This window comes from Molossus molossus, unplaced genomic scaffold (genome assembly GCF_014108415.1).
Source record: "Molossus molossus isolate mMolMol1 unplaced genomic scaffold, mMolMol1.p scaffold_m16_p_4, whole genome shotgun sequence".
Lineage (NCBI taxonomy): Eukaryota > Metazoa > Chordata > Mammalia > Chiroptera > Molossidae > Molossus > Molossus molossus.
This window is the reverse complement of record NW_023425377.1, coordinates 18103984-18126653: the sequence shown is the minus strand read 5'-3', so window position 1 is coordinate 18126653 and position 22670 is coordinate 18103984.

Sequence of the window (22670 nt, the reverse complement as noted above, 5' to 3'; positions counted from 1 at the left end):
GAATGAGGTGTACTATTCCGTTTACTTTGGAGGAGGTACAGCATTTATTCTGTTTATTCTGTAAGACTCTGTCTGCCTTACCTGCAACATAAAGTAATGATTATTCTGACTGATTTCACAGACCTTCAGAGTCTGAGGGTTTTCTTTATTCTGTGTGGTAGGCTGCAAATGATTCTAGCACTATCCTTTGCGATTTTATGTGAAAAAAAATGTTTGTTAATTGTGTGGTGTTCTTTGTCAGTCTTAACATGTCAGCCTCCAAAAAATACTCTTTCTCCTTTACACCCACTTTCTTTTTTATGTCCCTTTATCTTGACATAATGACAAGGTGACAAATTGTCCAGGATGAGGCATAAGAATAAAGATCCTGGGACTTCTGATTTTCTCTGTGAACAACGATACACACGTCTACAAACCGATGCTTGAATGCCCACTCTAAAACAAACACAAATAAATGTGTTCTAGATAATCTTTTGGAGTTGTGGAGATATTTAAAGTGGAGCATACCTTGGTAGTCCAAAGAGTGGTCTACCTTGCTGAGCCAGAGAAATTGCAAATCTAAGCTTCAGAAAATATGGAAAGAGAAAGAGAGTTGCTACTTGGTCATTAAGTTCTCCTGAAGACATGATATACCAGTTATTTAGGGAATTTATTTAATCAACTTTATTTTTATTTATTTATTTTTAAAAAATCCTCACCCGAGGATATTTTTCCATTTATCTTCAAATAGAGAGGGAGGGAGGGAAAGAGAGGTGGGGGGAGAGAGAGAAACATCGATGCAAGAGGACACATCGACTGGCTGCCTCCTTTATGACCCTGACCAGGTCCAGGGACCAAACCAAAACTGAGGTACATGCCCTTGACTGGAATCGAACCTGCGACTCTTTGGTCCCCAGGCTGACGCTCTAACTGCTGAGCCAAACCGGACAGGGCTTAATCAACTTTATTAAGTACAGTTTATATACAGAGCACTGCTTCATTTTCAGGAATAATTCAGTTTTGGCAGATGTCTACATGCATGAAATTTCCACTCCCACCAGGACAGAATATTTCCACCCCCCGCAAAAGCACCCTTTACAGTCCACCTCCCTCCCCTACACTCTTCCAATCCCCAGCCTTTGGTGATCTGCTTTTGTCTCGTAAACCGGCTTGGCAGAGCGGTCTTTTAAACGTGCAGTATTGTCTAATGCAGGACATTGACCAAGTTGATGAAACAGAAAAGAGCAATGACTTTAAGGGTGGGGAGGGCTTACTGTGAAGTATATCCCTTTGTCTAAATAGTAACTACAGAGAATGCTGTTTGGAGAATGCTTCAAGGGTATCAATGTGGATAGAGAAGAACTATAATGAAATATATATATATATTTTTAAATGCAAATACAGAATTATTTATTTATTTAAATTTATTTTAATTTTTTTATTTTATTTTGTTTATTTATTTATTTTTCAAATCTTTATTGTTGGATGTAAAATGTATTACAGATGTTCCACATTTTTCTCCCATTGACCCCCTCCTCCCCACTCCCGCCCCCCTCCCACCTTTTCCCACACTATTGTCTGTGTCCATTGGTTATGCACATAAGTTCTTTGGTTTATTTCTTCCCACCCCCCCAACCCCTTTCCCTTTGAGGTTTGTCAGTCTAGCAATGAATTTGTGCTTCTTAATCCCTTCACTGTCCTTAATCCCTTCACCTTTTTCACCCATTCCCCCAATCCCCCTCCCAACTGGCGAGCAACAAAATGTTCTCTGTATCTATGAGAATGTTTCTGTTCTACCTGTTCATTTTGTTTGTAGATTCCATTGCCGATAGATATGTATTCATTGCCATTTTGTTTGTTCATACATTTTATCTTTTTCTTCAAAAAGACCCTTCATCATTTCATATAATAACAGTTTGGTAGTGATGAACTCCTTTAACTTTTTCTTGTCTGGGAAAGTTTTTATATGTCCATCGATTCTAAATGACAGCTTTGCAGGATAGAGTAATTTTGGTTGTAGGTTCTTGGTTTTCATCACTCTGAATATTTCTTGCCACTCCCTTCTGGCCTGCAAAGTTTCTTTTGAGAAATCAGCTGACAGCCTAATGGGGAACTCCCTTGTAGGTAACTAGTTGCCTTCTCTTGCTGCTTTTAAGATTATCTCTTTGTCTTGAACTTTTTGCATTTTGATGATGATGTGTCTTGGTGTGGGCCTCTTGGGGTTCATCTTGTTTGGGACTCTCTGTGCTTCCTGGACTTGTATGTCTGTTTCGTTCACCAAGTTAGGAAAGTTTTCTGCCATTATTGTTTCAAACAGGTTTTCGATTTCTTGTTCTCGCTCTTCTCCTTCTGGCACCCCCAAGATGCGAATGTTGGCACGCTTGAAGTTGTCCCAGAGGCTCCTTACACTATCCTCATTTTTTTGGATTCTTTTTTATTTTTTCTGTTCTGATTGAGCATTTTTTGCTTCCTTATATTCCAAATCGATGGTTTGCTCCTTGGATTTACGTACTCTATTATTGAAGCTGTGTAAATTATTCTTTATTTCAGTTAATGCCTCCTTCAATTCTAACTGTGTATCCATGATTTCTAACTGGTCCTTTTTTATGCTCTTGAGGCCCTCCATAAGTTCACTGAGGTTCTCACTAAGTTCATTGAGCATCCTTATAAGTAGTATTTTGAACTCAGTATCTGTTAGGTTGCTTATCTCCATTTCGCTTAGTTCTTTTATTGGGGTTTTGTTCTGTTCTTTCCTTTGGGACCTGTTTCTTTGTCTCCTCATTTTGGCTGCCTCCCTGTGTTGGTTTCAGTGTAGTACTTAACGAGAGGTATGGGGCTCGCTGAGACCAGATGCTGCTCATTTGAAAGAATTTAGGAAAAATCTGAAGCAGGATCCAAGACTGGCCAATCCTATGGTTAAGCAAGTGGCCACAGCTTTGGTGGGCTTGAAAGATGGGGGGGGGGGGGGGCGGGGCCTCAGGGAGTCACCAGGGCGGGGCTACCAGTGTGAGCCAGGTTGCTGGAGTCCCAGGTATGGCGACTGTCTGCCGCCCCCGGGAAGCGCTCACCAAAGGAACAAAGGCCTCTGACAGCACGTTTGTCCCCGAGAAAGCCTCCTCTCTAGCCCTCGCTCCAGTGCCAAACAGCTCAGTTCTTCCCTGTATGTCTCTGGTGCCCCTCGAGCTGCCTCCCCTCCGAGCTTAGAGGGAGAGAGTCCGATAAGTCCGTGTGCGGGCCCTTTAAGGAGCTGCCTGGGGCTCCAGCCGCGTCAGCTTCCCTGAACCTCAGTTCCCTCTGGTTTTTCCAGCCAGAAGTGATGGGGACTCTCTTCCTGGCACTGGAACCCTGAGTGGGGCACCTGGTGTGGGACGGGGACCCCTCAGTCCTCAGGAAGGACCTTCCCAGCCGAGGTGTCCTCCTGATTTTTATCCGCCACACGTGGGTGTGGGACCAGCCCGTCCGCCTCCGCCCTCCTCCCAGTCTGGATGTGGCTGCTGCTTTAATTCCGTAGTTGTAGGACTTCCATTCAGCTGGATTTCAGGCGGTTTTGAATGATGGTTGTTCTGTAGTTTAGTTGTAACTTTGATGTGGTTGTGGGAGGACGAGATACCGCGTTTACCTACCCGCCATCTTGACCGGAAGTTATAATGAAATATTATAGTGTGAGTTAAACACTGGCAAGTCAAAAGCTTAGTGTCTTGAGTATACTTTTAAAACAATAAACAAATACGAAAGTGGTCACAGCAAACCCCTTTTACAAGTTAGAGAGGTGTATCTCTCTAACTTGTACATGCATCTAACTGAGGTACATGCATCTCAGGTTAATTTTCTTTTACTTGCTCTATGCATACTACAAATGCTATATGTGAATTTATTATTGTAATTTTGTCGATATAGGTAAGTAATAAATGTTACCCATCAGAGCCGTGGTTTTCCTCTTGTGCAGAATGCTAGGGACAGCTAATATGTGCAAAATGCGTATCAAATGTCATTATTATGGCATTCAATTTGGTGGTATAACAGAAATCAGAGCTCACATTTAATTGTTGAATATATTAACATTTGTTAATATATATTGTTTGAGTTTGGGATAGTGTATGAAATTGTACACTGCTAATATTTCCTCAAGGGTCCAATGATCAGTCACTGTTTTTAAAAATGAACACTATAATCAAGGCCAAAGCTCAGTCTTAGGCTAATAAATGACAATTTCAAAAAAATAGTCTGTTGACGTTATCATCATTTCCTGTTGATGCTATTTTTGACACATATATATAAACACATGTATTATAGATATTTTGTTTGGTTTATTAGCAGTTAACACCTAAAATTTTATGTGTAATTTTACACTTTAAATATGCATGTATATACAAATAGATTTTTTTAAACAAGAATGATTTTATACCATATGTGGAGACTTACTGGTTTTTTTAATAGCAGATTTAGGAATGTATATAGTATTTGTATCTATTCATTCTTCTGTTGTTGGGTATTTGGATAATTCTTTCCTCTTCTTTTTGCTATTAAAAGCAATGCTTCAATAAATCTTATTGTACATACATAGTTGCATAATTATTGGATTTGGGACCTAAAAATACCACTTCTAACTAACAAAATATCTTAAAGTCAAATGATGTACATATGATAAGGCTTTTAAAGAATATTTCTGAAATAGCTCTCCATAAAGATGGTGCAATTTATTCTCTCTCTCCTACCCTAGTGGATGAAAACATTTAGAAAGTGAATTTTGAAAAAGTACCATTTATGCTCTGGCCAGTTTGGCTAGTGTTTAGAGCATCGGCCTACGGACCAATGAGTCGTGGGTTCGATTCTGGTCAAGGGCACATACCTTGGTTGCAGTTTGTTCCCAGCCCTGGTTGGGTCATGCAGGAGGCAACCAGTTGGTGTGTATCTCTCACATAGATGTTTCTCTCTCTTATTCCCCGCCCCCACTCTATCTAATGATAAATAGAAAAATATATTCGGGTGAGGATTAAAAAGAAAAAATGAAAAGTACCATTTACGATAGTATCAGAAAACATCTAACTAGGAATGCAACTAAGGAAAGAGATATATGATCTCAGCACTAAAAAGTACAAAACGTTGGTGTGTGTGTGTTGGGGGGGGGGGGGAGATTAACAAAGACCTAAATAAGAAGAAGGCCATACCATGTTCACGATTGGAAACCTTGATGTTGTAAATATATTAATTCTTCTGAATTTGACCCATAGTTTTGTCAAATAAAAACAAACCCACATTTAGGTAAAGAAAGACTTTATTTAAAGGACTTATTAAAGTAAGGAGAGGAAAAAATTGCAGTAGGGCAAGAGGTATAATTACAGCCCAGGTGTGTGTGGGTGTGTGGGGGTGGGGGATGTTCCACCTCATCCACAACATCTGCAAGTATCTCAAAGGTCAATCAGAAAAACCTTATAGAGTGAGGAGTGAAGAAGACAAGCAAGGATCAGGTGTGACGGAGTGTGGCAGACAGCTAAGGTAACCAAAGTAGCATAGTCAGACAGTTGTTCAGGGAATGTGTTTCTCTCTGGTCAGTTGATTCTTGGGAGAAGTCCTTTGTTCTAAATGCTTGCTTAAGTTTAGGGGCAAGTCAAAGTTCAGGAGCCTGGGAGGAGGGGAGAAGCTTGAGTAACTATTTAGTTAAGTTATTAGGCACGTTGTCCAGATTAGTCAGTGAGTACGAAGAGATCAGCTCTTCAGTTCTGAGGCTAAGAATGGGAATTTGGAGGAGCTGTGTCTGGATTTGGCATAGGTAGACAAGGCAGGGCATCTGTGAATCTTCTCTGAGGCAGTAGGAAGGGTAGTCCTTTGCAGTAAGCTCTTTCCTGGAACACCGAATGATGGGGAGATTGCTTTGCTGTTTTCCAGGAGCGCAGAGCTCAGGTCAAGCTCAATGTTGTCAGTTCATTCCCAACTAAAATTTCAGCAGATTTGTGTGTGTGTGTGTAAATTGACAAGCTGATTCTAAAATTTATATGGGAATGCAAAAAGCCGAAAATAGTGAAGGCAATCATGAACAGTAACAAACTGGAAGATTTAACATTACAGGCTATCAAGACCCATCATAAAGTGAAAGTAATGAAGACAGTAGAATATCGGCACAGAGTAGAACAAATAGATAAAGAGAACAAACTAGAGAATCTAGAAACAAACCCATCATATATGATGATTTGATTAATGACTGTGATAGACATTACATGAATGGTTCAGATTCTTCATCCCTTCCTGTATCTGTACCTTTTTTTAATGTAACTTTGCAGTTTCTTCCACCATGAGTCCTTTTTCCTTACACCTTGAGTTTGAGTTTGGCCATGTGACTTGCCTTGGCCAATGAGATGTTAGCAAAGGTAATATATGCAGAGGCTAGAAAAATCTCTTGCACATTTCTGCGTCGGCTTTTTTCCCTGGGTCATCACATCCAGGCCGACCTATGGACGGGAGAGAGAGAGATAGGCCGTGTTACTTTTCTCCTGTTGTGCCAGCTGAGGCCATCCTCCTGAAGGTGAAACTTTGTTGTCTGGAAAGTGCCAAATTAAAAAAAAAAAAAAAGAGGCAAATATTTAAAGAATAAAAGAGGCAGTTAACACCAGGAAAAATGAAAAATTGAAATGGAATGAGATTGCAATAATACTTGACATGACTTAGCAATAAACAGTATTTACAGAGTCATAAGAATGACTTTTAAACCACATGTGAATTTAATTAAAATTGTGACGAAGCTGTATCAAGAGGAAGAAGGAGGAGAAGTAGATAGGAGTAGGGGCTGGTAATGTAAGAGTTAAATCCTCATCTCCTGTAGTAGCAAATCAGTGGGTAACAGCTAAATAGAAGTCAATACTTGTGGTATAATGTTGTTAATTGGAAACATGAAGGCAAATTCTAGCAGAAACAAATGAAACCGTTGAAAATGCTGTCTCTGGCACCTGGGAAGCTGGGGATGCTGGGACAACTATTTTTCATTTTAAGTCATCTTACTAGTTGTTTGATTTTAAATGATATACAAATAGTACATTGATATAATATATTTTCTTTAAGTTTGGATATGAAGCTATTTCAGTCATCCCTCCCCTTAAGCCCCTGATATTACAAAGTACCCTCACATTTGTATTGATTTCCCTTTCCCTCCCCTGTCTAAAATGTATGAGATTTCCCCAAACACCTAAAATGTGAAATGTCTCACTAATGAGGCTTGAATTAATTCAGTACACGTAAAAAGAATACCATATCACCCCCCAATTCCTTGAGTCCCTCCACCCCTGCTAGTTTACTGCAGTCAAGGGTTCATTTGTTAGTCTGTAAGCAAGAGACAAGGACCCCAGGTGAGGGATACAGCTGTCGTCAGACCACCAGCTCATAGTAGAGCCGGCTTTTCAAACACCCGTAGTGACCCGGAGCTGCCTTTGGTTGCTCTAAGGCTCAGATTGGGTTCTAAATCTTTTTTTTTTTTTTTCCAGAAGGACTAATTATAAAAATAAATTCACTAAGTAAACTGGGTTTGAGATGAATATTTCAATATTCTTATATCTTATTATAAGCCTTCAGACACCTGTTCAAGAAACGATTCCCCATGGATTACTCACCTTTTAATATTTTGTTTAAAAACTTGTTCTCTCTGAATTTCCTCCGTTGTGAAATCATTGAAATCCAAGTCTTTTGCTTCCATAGTGATGGTTGTCATGCAGTAAAGTGACTTGCTTTTTTTATACTGTTTCCATTTCCGCTTCTTTCACACCATCTTCAGCTGTGTATTCCCATTTTTCAAAAAACAAACAAAAAACATAATAATAATGTATGCATTGATTTTCTTTTTTGCCCTTGATCAAAAATGAAGGCCTGCAGTTGTCTAATGTGAGCAAATTAACTTAAGTTCAAGATAATGCTGCATCTGAGTGTCCCCGAGGAAAATGTGTCAGAAACGGTAATTCATTTCTGCCAAATCCACAAAGGCCTTCTCTGGCCAGACCTCCACATATGTCACCTCTTTTGTGACTCTTTTAAGGACTCCGTGGACTGTGATTTTTACAAACCGAAATAAAATGGACCTCGTTTCCACGTGCTTTCTTTCTTGTGTTCATCACTGCTGTGTTGCAGAACTCACTCAGGGCTTGGGGTGTTCCGAGCTGCACCAGCATCTGTGATTAGACAGGGAATCATGAGCTGTGATAGAGGCATCTGCTTCTACATTCCTCTGATTGGCCACTCTGATGACTACTAGGGATGGAGGGTTCCCCTGGCAATACAAGATCCATTTCCAAATGTGTAAGATGTACTCTACCTTTTTCATTCATTTACAAATAATGATTGACCGCTTCCTACGCCAGGGCTCCATCTAGGCCGGGAGAGGATCAGAATCAAGGGAGGTGTGCTGGTGCAAAGTGAAGGGAAGGTATAGACAAGAGGTAACCGAGGTTCTGGGGTATGGGGTCATGGCTGGTGGAGGGTGAACATGGGCTGGTCGTGATCTGGCTGGACTGATACATCCATGATGCTCTTGTTGCCATGTCGCCTGTTTTCCATTCAAGACACTGCTGACTCACTCTTGATCCCTATAGTTCAAGTACAGCTTACTGCTTTGGGGCATGTGAGCTCATCCTGCTGCTCAAATGCAACATTAAGCTATGGAAGTAACTGCAGTGCTTGCTGGCTAAGACTCTGGTTTTATGTTACGTTTGGCAAATTGGTTACTTTGTTGCCCTGAGCCGTGCTCTGACTGGCTGCATCATGCCCTCGCTGCCTGCAGACGCAGCTACTGACTCTTCTTGGGAGCTCTGCCGCTTCCTTGGACTCTGGCCTGGGATTGTCACCCAGCTATGCTCTTCTCTCCTGACTCTCTGAAGACCAACATGCACGGGTTGCATGGCTCCTCCTTCACACAAAAGTAACATCTCTCTTCACTCCTTGTCTCCCCTCTGGCCCTCATCCCAGCTGGGAATTTTTATCCAACATGGTATAAATTGGAATTTATACATGGAATGGGGAGTCAGCCAGATATCTCTGACCTATACTCATGTAAAATGTTCCCAAATCAAAGGCCTTTGTTGATGAGTAATTTCTGTTCTCTCCTAGGAGAATGGGCTAGACTTTTGAATCTCAAAAGCGAACACTTACTTCTCTTTTATTCTTCATGATTTTTTTTCTTCTTTCATTCTATGTAATGAGCATAGAATGGCATGGGCAGTACCTTAGTGAGGGAAAAGGACAGTGGTAAAAGGAAATACGGCTTCATAAGGGTTGGTATTGCAAAATATGTAATCATATCTGGTTAGTCCTGCACCAAAACCCAATACAGACAGAACAACAGAGAAACCAAGTTAAATGAACCCAAGAGAGGAGAGGGTGCTCACAGGGGGTGTTTGAAGATGGCTTCATGGGCGATGGACTTCGACTTGGATAATGAAGAACGTGTGTGACTTCAGTAGAAAGGTTTTTAGTCGAGAAGTGACCAGAAAAAGGTTTTCTAATAAAGAGAGTAGCAAAGAAAGGGAAAGGAGACATTGGAGAGGATCTAAAACTTGGGTGAGAACACCTTCCTTTTAGTTGGAATGTTGAGAGCATTCTGTCTAAAGCATATTCTCTGGAGCAAGGCTGTGGGGGGTTTGAATTCGGAATCCGCCCTTACTAGGGTGTGAACGTAGAGAAACCACTTCACCTGTGCCACAGTTGCCGCATGCATAAATGGTAGCACCAATCGCATGGTGGTGTAGGACGATTCGGTGTGTTGTATGACAATTAGGTGCATTGTGAAGGGAAGGGATGGATATGGGGTGCAATTAGGTGCATTGTAGGATGATTGGGTGCGTTGTAGGATGATTAGGTGTATTGTATAAAGTTCGTTGAGCAGTCCTGGGGGCTTAGAACACAAAACATGTATGAAATAGTATAGCATTTGAATTTTGTTAGGAAAAAGACAGGAAAGCCAAGTTATAGAGAAGTCATGAAGGGACTTCAGTGAGATGGACTATCTAGAGATTGTTTAGTGAAAAAATCCATCTTGGCAATGCTGCTTAATTTAAAGAAATTCTCAAATAAAAGCAAACATTACAATGACCAAATAGCTCATTAGAACGGAAATTCCCAGCCCCACCCCCACCCCAAGTGGGGTGATTCAGTAGGTATAGGGAGTAGTGAGAATTCTGTATTTTTAACAGTGATGATCCTCAGAGGTGGGATTGGGGTGAGGAAAGGAGGTGCCCGGGGTGCTCAGTTTAAAGAGTTCCTCTCACCTCCTCATGGGTGTAGTAGTGCCGTGGTGTCCCTGAAATGGTGCATCCTTAAATTTTCATCCCTCGTTCCCCTACCAACCTCACGCTGCCCTGCCCTGCCCCCTAAGATTCTGACGCTAGTGGAGGCAGAGATCATTCATTCCTTCATTAGACATATTTTCCGGGCACCTGCTATGTGCCTGGCATCATTCCAGATGCTTGGCATACAACAGTAGGCAAAGCTCCTAGCCCTGGTGAAGCTTCTATTTAGCAGGAGAGACAAAAAATAATGAACAGAATAACCACGTTGTATATCACATTAGGAATCGGTATGTTCCATGGAGCAGGATAAAGGGGGTAGGTCACACGGGGAGATGGGTGGTCTGCTTTGGAGGAGGACTGGGCCAGTTTTGAGGTGGTGTCTCCAGGATGCTGCCCAGGTCTACCGGAAGTGGTCTCTTGCAGGAAGTGTGTTCTAGGAGTCACTGGCACCATCCGCATGGACGCAGCCAGGAAGGGGACTGGCATTTCCATCTACTTGCCTTCTTTAAAACAACACAGCAGAAGTTTTAGCTCTTTCAGCGCCAACCATTAAGGTGGTTATGGAGTGAACTTGCCAGCGACACAGATGTTGCATTTTTTGGAAGCTCAAACACCTTCGGTCGTTGGAAATGATTCTGTGAGGAAAATCTAAAGGTAAATTGACTGTAAAATATCACTGAAATGAAAAAGCAGGCGATAATGCTAAAAAATTTAGAGAAGAATGATGATTTCTATGATCTCCTTAGTATCTGTCATGCACAAATGTCACAGAATTTAAGAACTGGAAGGGGACCTCGGCGATCGTCTAGCGAAGCAGATATAAAATGAGACTTTGGAGATGATGAGTGCAAAGACCATTTAATTAAGAAAATCTCCTTGGTAAAAAGAGTGATAAAGGGAAAGAGCCTCTATTACTAAAAACAGGGGACCATGGCCAAGGGCTTATCCATCAGAACACATAGCAATTAGATGTCTGAGAACCAAAGCAGAGAAGTCTAAGGGCATGAAAGGACCAGAATAAATCAGGAAAATAAATGAGGCAAAAAAAAAAAAAAAAGACATAAAGCATTGAAGTTTTAAAATTTGCTAGATTCTGTTTTATGCCATTGCTAATGTACAAACAAGACATCTGATGGAGGGCAGGGTACCTCCTCATGACAGCAATTTCTTTGAATACTACATTAAGTAAATGAGCTAAATTAAAGGCCACTGATTCTATGGTCTGGAGCGTTGGGGAAAAGCATGAGAAGAGTTTTCTCTTTGGTTCCTTGGTTATCCGTTGGACAGCAACTAGGTTTCCTTTTAAAGAGATGGACGAAAATAGAACCATCTCTGCAATCTGGTAGGTCTAGGTATAGTTAGTTTCCAATCACTATCTTTGCTACATTCTGTTACCTGAAACAGAAGTGGGCTTAGGCAGTTTATGTGGTCTGACTAAATGATCTTATCCAAATGGTCACGTAAATCTGGGGAGTTCTGTCTACCAATGTGAATCTGCCCTATTAGTACTAGCAACCTCTGACTCTGTACTCAGACTCGGCCAGAGAGAATGCCATCAAGGAGATCGTCTGGAAGTGTGCTTAGCACATAATGGATGCTTGGTAAATATCTGATAAATAATGAAAGAACTAGTGATCCATCTATTATGTGTTTCAGAAAGATCAAAACAAAATCTGCCTGGAAATAACTTCTTTAAAGGAAATAGGATTACGGGGGCTTGAATAAAGGGAAGTTTCATGTGTTACATTATATAACTTATTGATACCTGTTATTGGTGGGATGCTCTCCATGTCCCCACCTGTTGCTGGTGGAAGTGGACTTCTTGCAATATCATGAGAAAAGGAATTTTCTGAGACTCACACGGGAGAATGAGTGATATTTATTTGCGTGGAATTAAACCCCTGAGTTTCCACAGCTCCATCTCCCTCTATCCCACCAAAGAAAAAGTCCAAAAATGATCCAAATCAATAATATCTCCTATTATACCTATTTTATGCCTGGCATTATTCCATGTACTTGGCCTACATCAGTGAAGACAATAGACAAAGTTATCTATGTGTTTCTTAACAAAAGAAAGAAAAATAAAAAGACGTAATTGCTAGGTAAATTGTATTTGATATTAGAAGGTGATATGTATTATGGGCAAAAAAAAGTAGCCCAGGATGAAGGTGGCAGTTCACTCTCACTCCGTATTATTGTTTTAAAGAGGAGCCAGGCTAGTGCTAAGAATGTGTCTCCTGTACCAACTCAAATTCATCAGGAGCGGTTACCTGTTATTAACCATCTTTAAAGTTAAAACCTAATAAGAGAGTTAGCATCTGAAAAAAAATGTTTCTTTAATACCACTTTGAACACGTGTAATTTTTATATTTTTCAAGGGAATATCATACACAAAATAAAGAATTTTCACAATATTCCTGTGAATTAGATGGCACGTCAAAAGGTGAATTCATTGCTGTTCTCAATTCTTTTTTTTTTACCATAGTAAAATACACATAATGTAAAATTCACCATCTTAATGATTTTTTGATTCTTTTTTAATAGAGAGAAGAAGGGAGAGGAGGAGAGAGAGAAACATCGATGTGAGAGTAAAACATCGATCACTGCTTCCTGCCCACCCCCTACTGGGAATCGAACCTGCAACCCAGGCATATGCCCTGAGCAGGAGTTGAACTTTTACCCTTTCGGTGCATGGGACAATGTGTAACCAACTGAGCCACACTGGGCAGGGCCATCTCAACCATTTTTAAGTGTATAGTTTGGTGGTGGTAAATACATTTGCAATTATGTGCGCCCATCACCATCATCCATTTCCAGGACTTTTCATCTGGAAACTGAAACTCCATACTCAATAAATAATAGTGCCCCATCGTCACCTCCTCCAAATCCTGGCAGCCATCATTTCACTTTCTGTCTATATTATTTTGACTAAGTACCTCAGATACATGAAATTATACCACAGTACTTGTTCTGAGACTGCCTTATTTCATTTAGCATAATGTCCTTGGGTTCATCTATAATGTAAGATATGTTAGAATCTCCTTCCTTTTTAAGGCTGAATGATTTTCCTTTGTTGGTGTGTATACTACATTTTGCTTCTTGATTCATCTGTCAATGGACATTTGGGTTGCTTGCATGTTTTCACTATTGCAAATAGTGCTACTGTGAACATGACTGTACAATTATCTCATCGAAGCATGCTTTGAATTCTTTTGGGTATACAACCAGAAGTGGAGTTGCTGGATCATATGATAATTCTATTTTTATTATCTGAAGTGCCCACTGTACTGTGTTCCACAAGGGTACACCATTTCACAGTCGCACCAACAGTGCCCAGGTGTTCCCTTTTCTCCGTATTTTGTGTGTTTTTTAAAATAGTAACTATCTCAGTGGATGTGAGGGCATAGATCCTTGTAGTTTTGGTAGTGATGTTGAATGATAGTGATGTTGAATGTCTTTTCAAGTGCTTACTGGCCATTTGTATATCATCTTTGTGGAGATTTTTATTGAAGTCATTTGCTAATTTTTAAATCAGGTGTTTATTTTTGTTTGCTTGTTTTTGAGTTCTAAGAGTTCTCTATGTATTCTGAATATTAACCTCTTTTCAGATATATGATTTGCAAATATTTTCTCCCACTCCAGGATTTGCTTTTCCACTCTGTTGATAGTATCCTCTGATACACAAAAATTTTAATTTTCTCCAAGTTCAATTTTATACACATTTTTCCCTGCCTGTGCCTTTTGCCAAATCCAATGTTGTGAAGTTTTTGCTTTATGTTTTTTTCTAAGAGTTTTATAGGTTTTGATCTTACATTTAGGTCTTTGATCTATTTTGAGTTAATATATATGTATATATGGTGTCAATAAAGAATTAAACTTTATGTTTTGTATGTGGATAACTAGTTTTCTAGCATCATTTGTTGAAAATACTGTCCTTTCCTTGTTGGATGGTCTTGGCACCCTTGTCAAAAGCATTTGATTGTATACCTGAGGGTTTACTTCTGGGTTCTCAATTTTGTTGGTCTAAATGTCTCTATGGTTTTACCACACTGTCATGATTAATGTTGCTTTGTAGTAAGTTTTGAAATTAGGAAGTATGAGTCTTCCTTCTTTGCTCTTCTCTTTCAAGATGGTTTTGGCTATTTGGGGTTCCTTGACATTCCATATGAATTTTAGGGGGGGGGGCCTATTTCTACAAAAAATGTCTTTGAGAGTTTGATGGAGATTGAATCTATAGATTGTCTTAGGTATTATTGACATCTTAACAATATTACATCATTCAATTCATAAACATAAGTTCTTTTCATTTATTTAGGTTTTCTTTCATTTCTTTCAACAATGTGTTATAGTTTACATTGTACGAGTCTTCTTCTTAGATTAAATAAGATGAATTCATTTTTATTTAATAGATGGGAACTAAGTGGTATGATTTTGGTTCTATGGATAGAGTAGATGATGTTCGTTCAGGATGATAACTTAGCATCGTCCATTTTCTATTCCAGTAATTAAAGGTATACCTTATAGAGATGACTACAGGAAAGATCTTCATGCTACTGAAATGAAGATCTCAGAGTTGGCATCTTGAAGACATCAAGGCATAACTCCAGTTTCCTGAGTCCAGATTCTAGATTTTTTTCAGTTAATTTACTGGTGATTGATTAATTAATGTAGGGTATGTGACTGCATGTATGCGTGTGCATCAAAGTCACAAAAAGCAGATTAATAGGAGTGACAATATATAAACTCATAATATGAATATATATCTGCAGTTTCTGCCATTTCCAAAATATATGTATCTAGAGTCCAGGATATCCTCTTTCTGAGATTCTAAGTTATGACTGTGATTCAAAGTATGTTTTCTATGTCACTCTGGCTGGTACAGCTCAATGGTTAGAGTATGAGCCTGCACACTGAAGGGTTGCAAGTTTGATTCCCAGTCAAGGGCATGTACCTGGGTTGTAGGTTTAATCCTGCCCTGGTCAAGCAGGGGTGTGTGGGAGGCAACCAATCAATGTGTCTTTCACATTGATGTTGCTCTCTCTCTCCCTCCTTTCCACTTCCCCTCCCCTCTCTCTTCCATTCTCTCTAAAAATCAATGAAAAAAATATTCTCTGGATGAGGATTAACAACAACAAAAAATGTTACATATGTTATTGGGTTGGGGCAAAACTCAAAGTTTGTAGGACATTAATTTCATTTGCTGAATAATTTAATCTATATGTCTAGTTCCCTCCTTATTGCTAGGGTCCCTTTCCTCCTTGCACTTATTTCTGTGAGAGAATACAAAGGAAATACCACTTTGAGATGTGACCTCATGAGTCCTCCTTTTACCTTCTTAGCAACTATACAGGTGCACTGCTACAGGCAATAAATCAAAGGCTGAGCTCAAGGAGAGAGGCAGTGAAGCTGTCAATCAGGACTGGAGCTCAGTGGGAAGCAGCCAATGGGTCTTGGGACTCAGTGGGAACCAGCCAATCACGTTCACAGTTCAGCTGCAGGAGAGCCTGGCGGCTAGGCGCAGCCAACAGAGGGGTTTAAGATTCCCTAGCTAAGTCCCATCTGTCTCTCCTTCAGGAAACTGTAAAAATAAACAAAAGGATATACTTGAATACAATTCGAAAGTGAATCATAATGATTGAGGAAGTTGTCAGATTACATAAATTGTATAAAGTGACTTTTAATGATCCAGAGAAGAAACATTAATCATCTTCATTTTTCCTTCATTTCCAGTGGGTTCGTGTTGTATAAGAAAGGGGAACATAGGGGAGATAGTTAGAGTCTATATTTGATCACTTTGGGGCTGTTCCTCCAAAATGAAGTGATCTTATCATCTTATGGTGATACATTTTTACCTGCTCAACAGATGTCCCAGCAGAGATATATTTGTGAAATTTTAGCACTGACAGAAGATTCCAGTGATGGACACATACCCATAACAAACTCTGTTGATTGTCTATGTTAATAGGGGTCGACAAACTTGTTCTGTAATAGGACAGATAGCATATGTTTTAGACTTTTTGGCCATGGGGATTCTGTCACAACTACACTGTCATTATGAAATTAACAATAGACTATATGTAAACTCATTGACCATGGCTGTACACCAACAAAATGTGATTTATGGACATTGAGATTTTTATTTCATATAACTTGCATGTGTCTTTGGTTTGTTTTCATTACATAAAAATATATAATGCATTCTTAGCTCTTAGGCAGCAGTTAGCTGATCCCTGTTTCACACAATCTAATCAACCCAGTGAACTTTTTATCTTCATTTGATCATAGCCTAGTTCTTCAAGCATGTTCATGGAGAAGGGAAGCTAGCGTTTTGTACTCCAGGATTCTTTTTCTAAGAGCTATTTCAAGTCATCAGTGCCTCCACCTTCTCAATGCTCCAGCCCCTCAGGAACACATATGTGACTTCTCTCTGATCGCCCTGTGGCATAGCTTAGTCCACGTGTGAATGAGTAAGCTAGGCTTGATTCTTGCCAGTTCTGTTGCTTTTAAAAACAGACATTCTGGCTCATAAGGTAGTATGTGTGTCTTTAGTGACCTCTATAGGATGCCTAGCTCCTTCCCTGCCTCTGTGTGGCAAAGAACATATTCGTCCTGCCCACCCATTTTGTCCAGTATGTCTAACTACCTTGTGGGCCAGACAGCTCAAAGGGAGAGCGGGGGTCCCCATGACCACCAGTGTAAGGCCTAGTGTCTGAGTCTTGTCACAGAATCCTGCTTTTACCAACGACGTACTAGAATGTCTACTCCATTTAGAAGAGACCCAGTCACCTGCCCATAGTGAAGAGGCCTCATTATTTGGTCTGAACAACTAAGAAATTCCATCTCTTACACTTAATCTGATTAATTGAAAGTGCTTTCTGGAATGCTGTGTTACATATTCACAGATTGTATTACTGTTTCAGCTATACTGAGTTATATAACTGATAAATGAAATTGTCATTTATGTGAAGAGGACACCATGATGATGTGGTAAACATATTGTAACAGGCTTCCCAACATCAACTTAACATATCCATTATCTCATATCCTCACATGTTTAACTTTTTTGTGTGTCAGAATATTTAAATTCTACTCTTAGCTAATTTTAATTATATATTACAGTGTTATCAACTATAGTCACCATGTTTTATGTTAGATTCTCAGAACCTATTCAGTTATAACTGCAGGTCTGCACCCTTTTTATTATCTTCTCCCTGTTTTCCCTGCCCACCCCAGTCCTAGGCAACCACCGTTTTACTCTATTTCTGTGAGTTCAACATTTTATTTAAAATTTTTAAAAATACATGTATAAGTGGTACTGTGTAGTATTTGTCTTTCTCTGTCTTATTTTATTTAGCATAATGCTCTCCAGTTCAATCCATGTTGCTGCAAATGGCAGGATTTTCTTTTTTTAAGGAAAAAGAAACATTCCATTCATTCACATGCAGGGTGGGACAAAAGTAGGTTTATAGTTGTGAGTACATAAAACAGAGTTTATTTTATATTATTTATTAATTTTTATATTATTTTCCACATGAACAATTGTAAAGCTACTTTTGCCCATATATCTATATCTATATCTATATCTATATCTGTATCTGTATCTGTATCTGTATCTGTATCTGTATCTATATCTATATCTATATCTATATCTATATGTCTCTCTCTATATATCTATAACTATCACATTTACTTTCTATTTATCTTAACAGACACTTGAATTGTTTCTATACCTTGACTATTGTGAATAATGCTGAAATAAACATGGAGTACAGATATCTTTTTGACATAATGATTTTGTTTCCTTGGGATGTATACCCAGAAGCGGTACTGCTGGATCATGCAGTAGTACTGTTTTTTATTTCTTAAGGAACCCCCATACTATTTTTCCTACTTCTCTACTAATTTACATTTCCACAACAGTGTACCAAGGTTTCCTTTCCCCACATTCTTACCAGCATCTATTATATCATGTCTTATTTTTTCTTTCCTTAATTGATTTTTAGAGAGTGAGGAAGGGAGAGGGAGAGAGAGCTAGAAACATCGATGAGAGAGAACATGGATCGGCTGCCTCCTGCATGCCCCGCACTGGGGATCCGGCCCACAACCTGGGCCTGTGCCCTGACCAGGAATCGAACAGGCTACCTCTTGGTGCATGAGTTGATGCTCAACCACTGAACCAAACCATTCGGGTTCTCTTGTCTTTTATTATAAAAGCTACAATAACAGGTGCAAGGTGATATCTCATGCTTTTAATTTACATTTTCCTGCAGATTAGTGATATTGAGCAATTTTTACCATACCTTTTGAAAATTTGTATGTCTTCTTTGGAAAATGTTTATTCAGATCATTTGCCCATTTTCTGGATTTGGTTATTTATTTTTGTGCTATTGAGTTGCATGGGTTCCTTGTATATTTTGCACATTAAACCCTTATCAGATAAGCAATTTGAAAATATTTTATCCCACTTCCTAAATTACGTATTTATTTTGTTAATGCTTTCATTTGCTGTGGAGAAGGTTTTTAGTTTGATATAGTCCTATTTGTTTATTTTTGCTTTTGTTACCTTAGCATATGGTGTCAAATGAAAATAAAATTTTCTGTAAGACCAATGTAAATTTTTTCTTCTAAGAGTTTTATTGTTTTAGGTTTTACATTCAAATCTTGACTATATTTTGAGTTGATTTTTGTGTATGTATCACAGTAGGTGTCCAGCTTTGTTCTTCTGTATGTGGGTCCCAGTTTTCTCAACGTCATTTATTAAAGAGACTACACTTTTTTCATTGCATGTTCTTGGCGCCTTTATACAACATTCATCGATCATATATGTATGGGTATATTTTTGGGCTCTCTTTTTTCCATTGATCTATGTGTCTGGTTTTATGCCGATATCATACTGTTTTGCTTACTGGCACGTCATAATACAGTTAGAAATCAGGAAGTGTGTTGTCTCTAGTTTTGCTTTATTTTTCAAGATAGCCTTGACTATTTGAAGTTTTTCTTCTTCCACTGGAATTTTAGGATTGATTTTTCTATTTCTACAAATAATGTCATTGAAAATTTAATAGGGGTTGCATTAAATCTGTACACTGCTTTGGGTAGAATGGACATTTTAGCAGTATATTTTCTTCTAATCCATGAGCGTAAAATATCTTTCCATTTATTTGTCTTCAGTTTGTTTGTTTTTGTTTTGTTCGTTTGTTTGCTTTGGTCAGTGTCTTAGTTTTCAGTGTTGTGGTCTTTTACCTACTTGGCTAAATATTTTTTCTAGGTTTAAAATTATTTTTTTGTTGCATTTGTAAATGTGATTGTTTTCTTAATTTCTCTTTCTTACTGTTTATTAGTGTATAAACATGTAACTGCTTTTTGTATATTGATTTTGTATCTTGCACCTGTAATGAATGTGTTTATTCCACATATTTTGATGGAATCTTTAGGGTTTTTTACATATAAAATCATTTCAGCTGCAAACAGAGACAATTTTACTTCTTCCATTCTGATTTGGATATCTTTCATGTATATTTCTTGTCTGCTTGCTCTGGCTAGGAATTCCAGTAAGTGTTGAACAAAAGTGATGAAAGTGGCATTTTTGTTAATATTGTATATCCATTAACAAGCTAATGTGGTTATGGTCATTTTAAATACTTTTGTCTTTTAAAGATTATACTAGTTATAAGTGACTTACCTGTATCTATTAAAGATTATTCTGTATTTAACTATATATTTACCTTTACCTAGTGAGTTTATATTTTCATATGTATTTCTTTTATAAATTAGCATGCTTTTGTTTCAGCTTGAATAACTTCCTTTAACATTTCTTGTAAGGCTATTCTAGTGGTGAGGAATTTATTTAGCTTTTGCTTCTCTGGGAAACTATCTCCCCTTGAATTTTGAAGGACAGCTTTGCTGGGTGGAATATTCTTAGTTGGCAGTTTTTTCTTTCAGAACATTAAATATACCATGCCACTCTATTCTGTTCTGCAAATTTTCTACTAAACAATCTGCAGATACCCTTATGGGGTTCCCTTGTGCATACCAAGTTGTTTTTTTCTTGCTGCTTTTAAGATTCTCTCTTAGTCTTTAATTATTGACAATTTAAACAAAGTATGTTTCAGTAGAGATCTCTTTGAATTAATCTTCTTTGGATCTTTCTATACTTCCTAGATCTGGATGTCTGTTTCTTTCTGCAGATTAGGGAAGTTTCCAGACATTATTTTCTTGAATGAGCTTTCTTCCCTATCTATCTTCTTCTGAAATCCGTGTAATATGTATATTAGTATGCTTGATTACATTCTATAAATTTCTTAAGCTATCTTCACTCTAATTTTATTTTCTTTCTGTTTCTCTGATTGGATGAATTCCACTTTCCTGTATTTTAGTTTGCTGATCCTTTTTTTTACTTTTTCTAGTCTGCTATTGAACCCCTGTATTGAATTTTTTTAGCTTAGTTGTATTTTTCAGCTCTATAATTTTGTTTTGTATTTTCTTACCTTATTTTTTATCTCTTTATTGAAATTCTCACTTTGCTCATGCTTTGCTCTTTTGACATCTGTATAACTATTATTTTGAACTGTATATTAGATTACTCATCTTCATTAAAATCAGTTTCTGGAGATATATATATATATATATATATATATATATATATATATATATATTTGGCATGTATTCCCTTGTTTCTTCATTTTAAAAAAATCTCTAGTTGTTGGTTTCTACACATTATATAAAATAGCCACTTCTTAAAGTCTTGACAGGCTAGTCTCATGTAGGAAATGAACCTCATAAATCAGCCAGATCCAATCTCCTGGTTACCTCTTAAAACTCTGTGATGGTCCAAGCCATCATCTTTATTCTTACTTGCTCCCAGTAGTTGATGCTGTGCCAAGATATGTCAGTGTCTCAAAGAGGAGAATTACAGTCTATACTAGATGCAGGCTGATTAGAAGCCAGATCTTTAGATAGCAACTTAGAAAGTATGTAGTCAAATCCTTTCCAGGGAGAAATGGAATATGGGCATTTTTGCTTGGTCCCCCTGCACTGACCCATATTTTATAGATGTGGGGGGTGCTCCTATGCATGTTCAAAATTTTTTGTATTTGCTATATTCCTGTTGTAATTGTGAATGAAAGCCCATTTGCTGTCAGAGCTAGGTGATTTCTGGGTTTATCCCTTGGGTGGCAGCCATAAGAATTGAGGTGCTAGATATGTGGACCAAGTTCTTTCACAGAGATACCAGTGATTGGTATTATTTATAGAGTGAATTAGATGGTGAAGGTACAGGAAGTGACCTCTGGCTCTTTTGGGCCTCAGGAAAAATTCCAGTCAGCACCTCTATGTGTGCTAATTAGCATCATAATCCTCATGCAGCAGCTTCTGAATCATACTTCTTCCAGGGAAAGACGTGCAGTTGGGCATTTTGCCTGTTCCCTCTGAACTGGGCCCTGGGGAACGAGCTGTGGTTAGTGCTCATTCATGCCTTTTAAAATATGCAAATTTGTTTGCTGCTGTCCTGTCTTTCAGAATTAAGTGTCCAGGGTGGGGGAGCCCATCCCATGGTTGGAAGCTTTAAAAATTGGGGACTAGATATGTAGTCCAAACACTTCACTTCTCATAGAGAACCTGGGAGTCGGATATTTTCTCTCTATTGTATGGTACAGTGCCCTTGGTTGGATTTACAGCCTTTCTTAACCATCTTGATGTGGGTTTTTTCTCATTTACCTGATGCGTGGGAGTCACTCAGCTGGTTCCTTTCAGAAGGAATTCTTTTCATATATAGCTGTACTTTTGGTGTGTCTTTGGGAGGAAGGAAATCCAGGAACCTCTAGTGTTGCCATCTTAAGACCTTCTCCAAACAGGCTTTTATTTCCACCAGGATGTTTACCACATTATTATAAAAGATATAACCATGGAGCACCCAAATGGAAGAGTATCATAGGATATTGTCTGTGGTTAATGAGAGCATCCCTCCCTCATAGCAACTTCACATGTTCGCCAACCTGGAAAACTCCACAAATCACCTATGGGTTTAATGGCAATGAGTTCAGTGATTGGTTTTGACAAATGTAGGATAGAAGAATGGTAGTACTCATGTTGAAATAATGTTGACATCCTATCCCTTGCCTGTATTTTCAAGAAATTACCAGTATAAAAAAAAGAGGACCCTCCCCACCCCAAAAAAGAAAAAGCTAGAGAGACCAGAGGTGCTTTCATTTGCAGGTGGAGTCATATATAATGAAGACAAACATTTCTCTGAAAATGTTAAGATTTAAATTTTCAGTACACAGTCATTTGAAGTAAATTATTGGCATTTAATACCCTCTGTAAGAAGGTGTGCTTAATACATGAAACTCTATTTTTATTATTGTTTGGAAATTACATTTATTGTGTAAAGTATATACATTAGTGGAGGGAAACAGTCAAAGGTATTACATT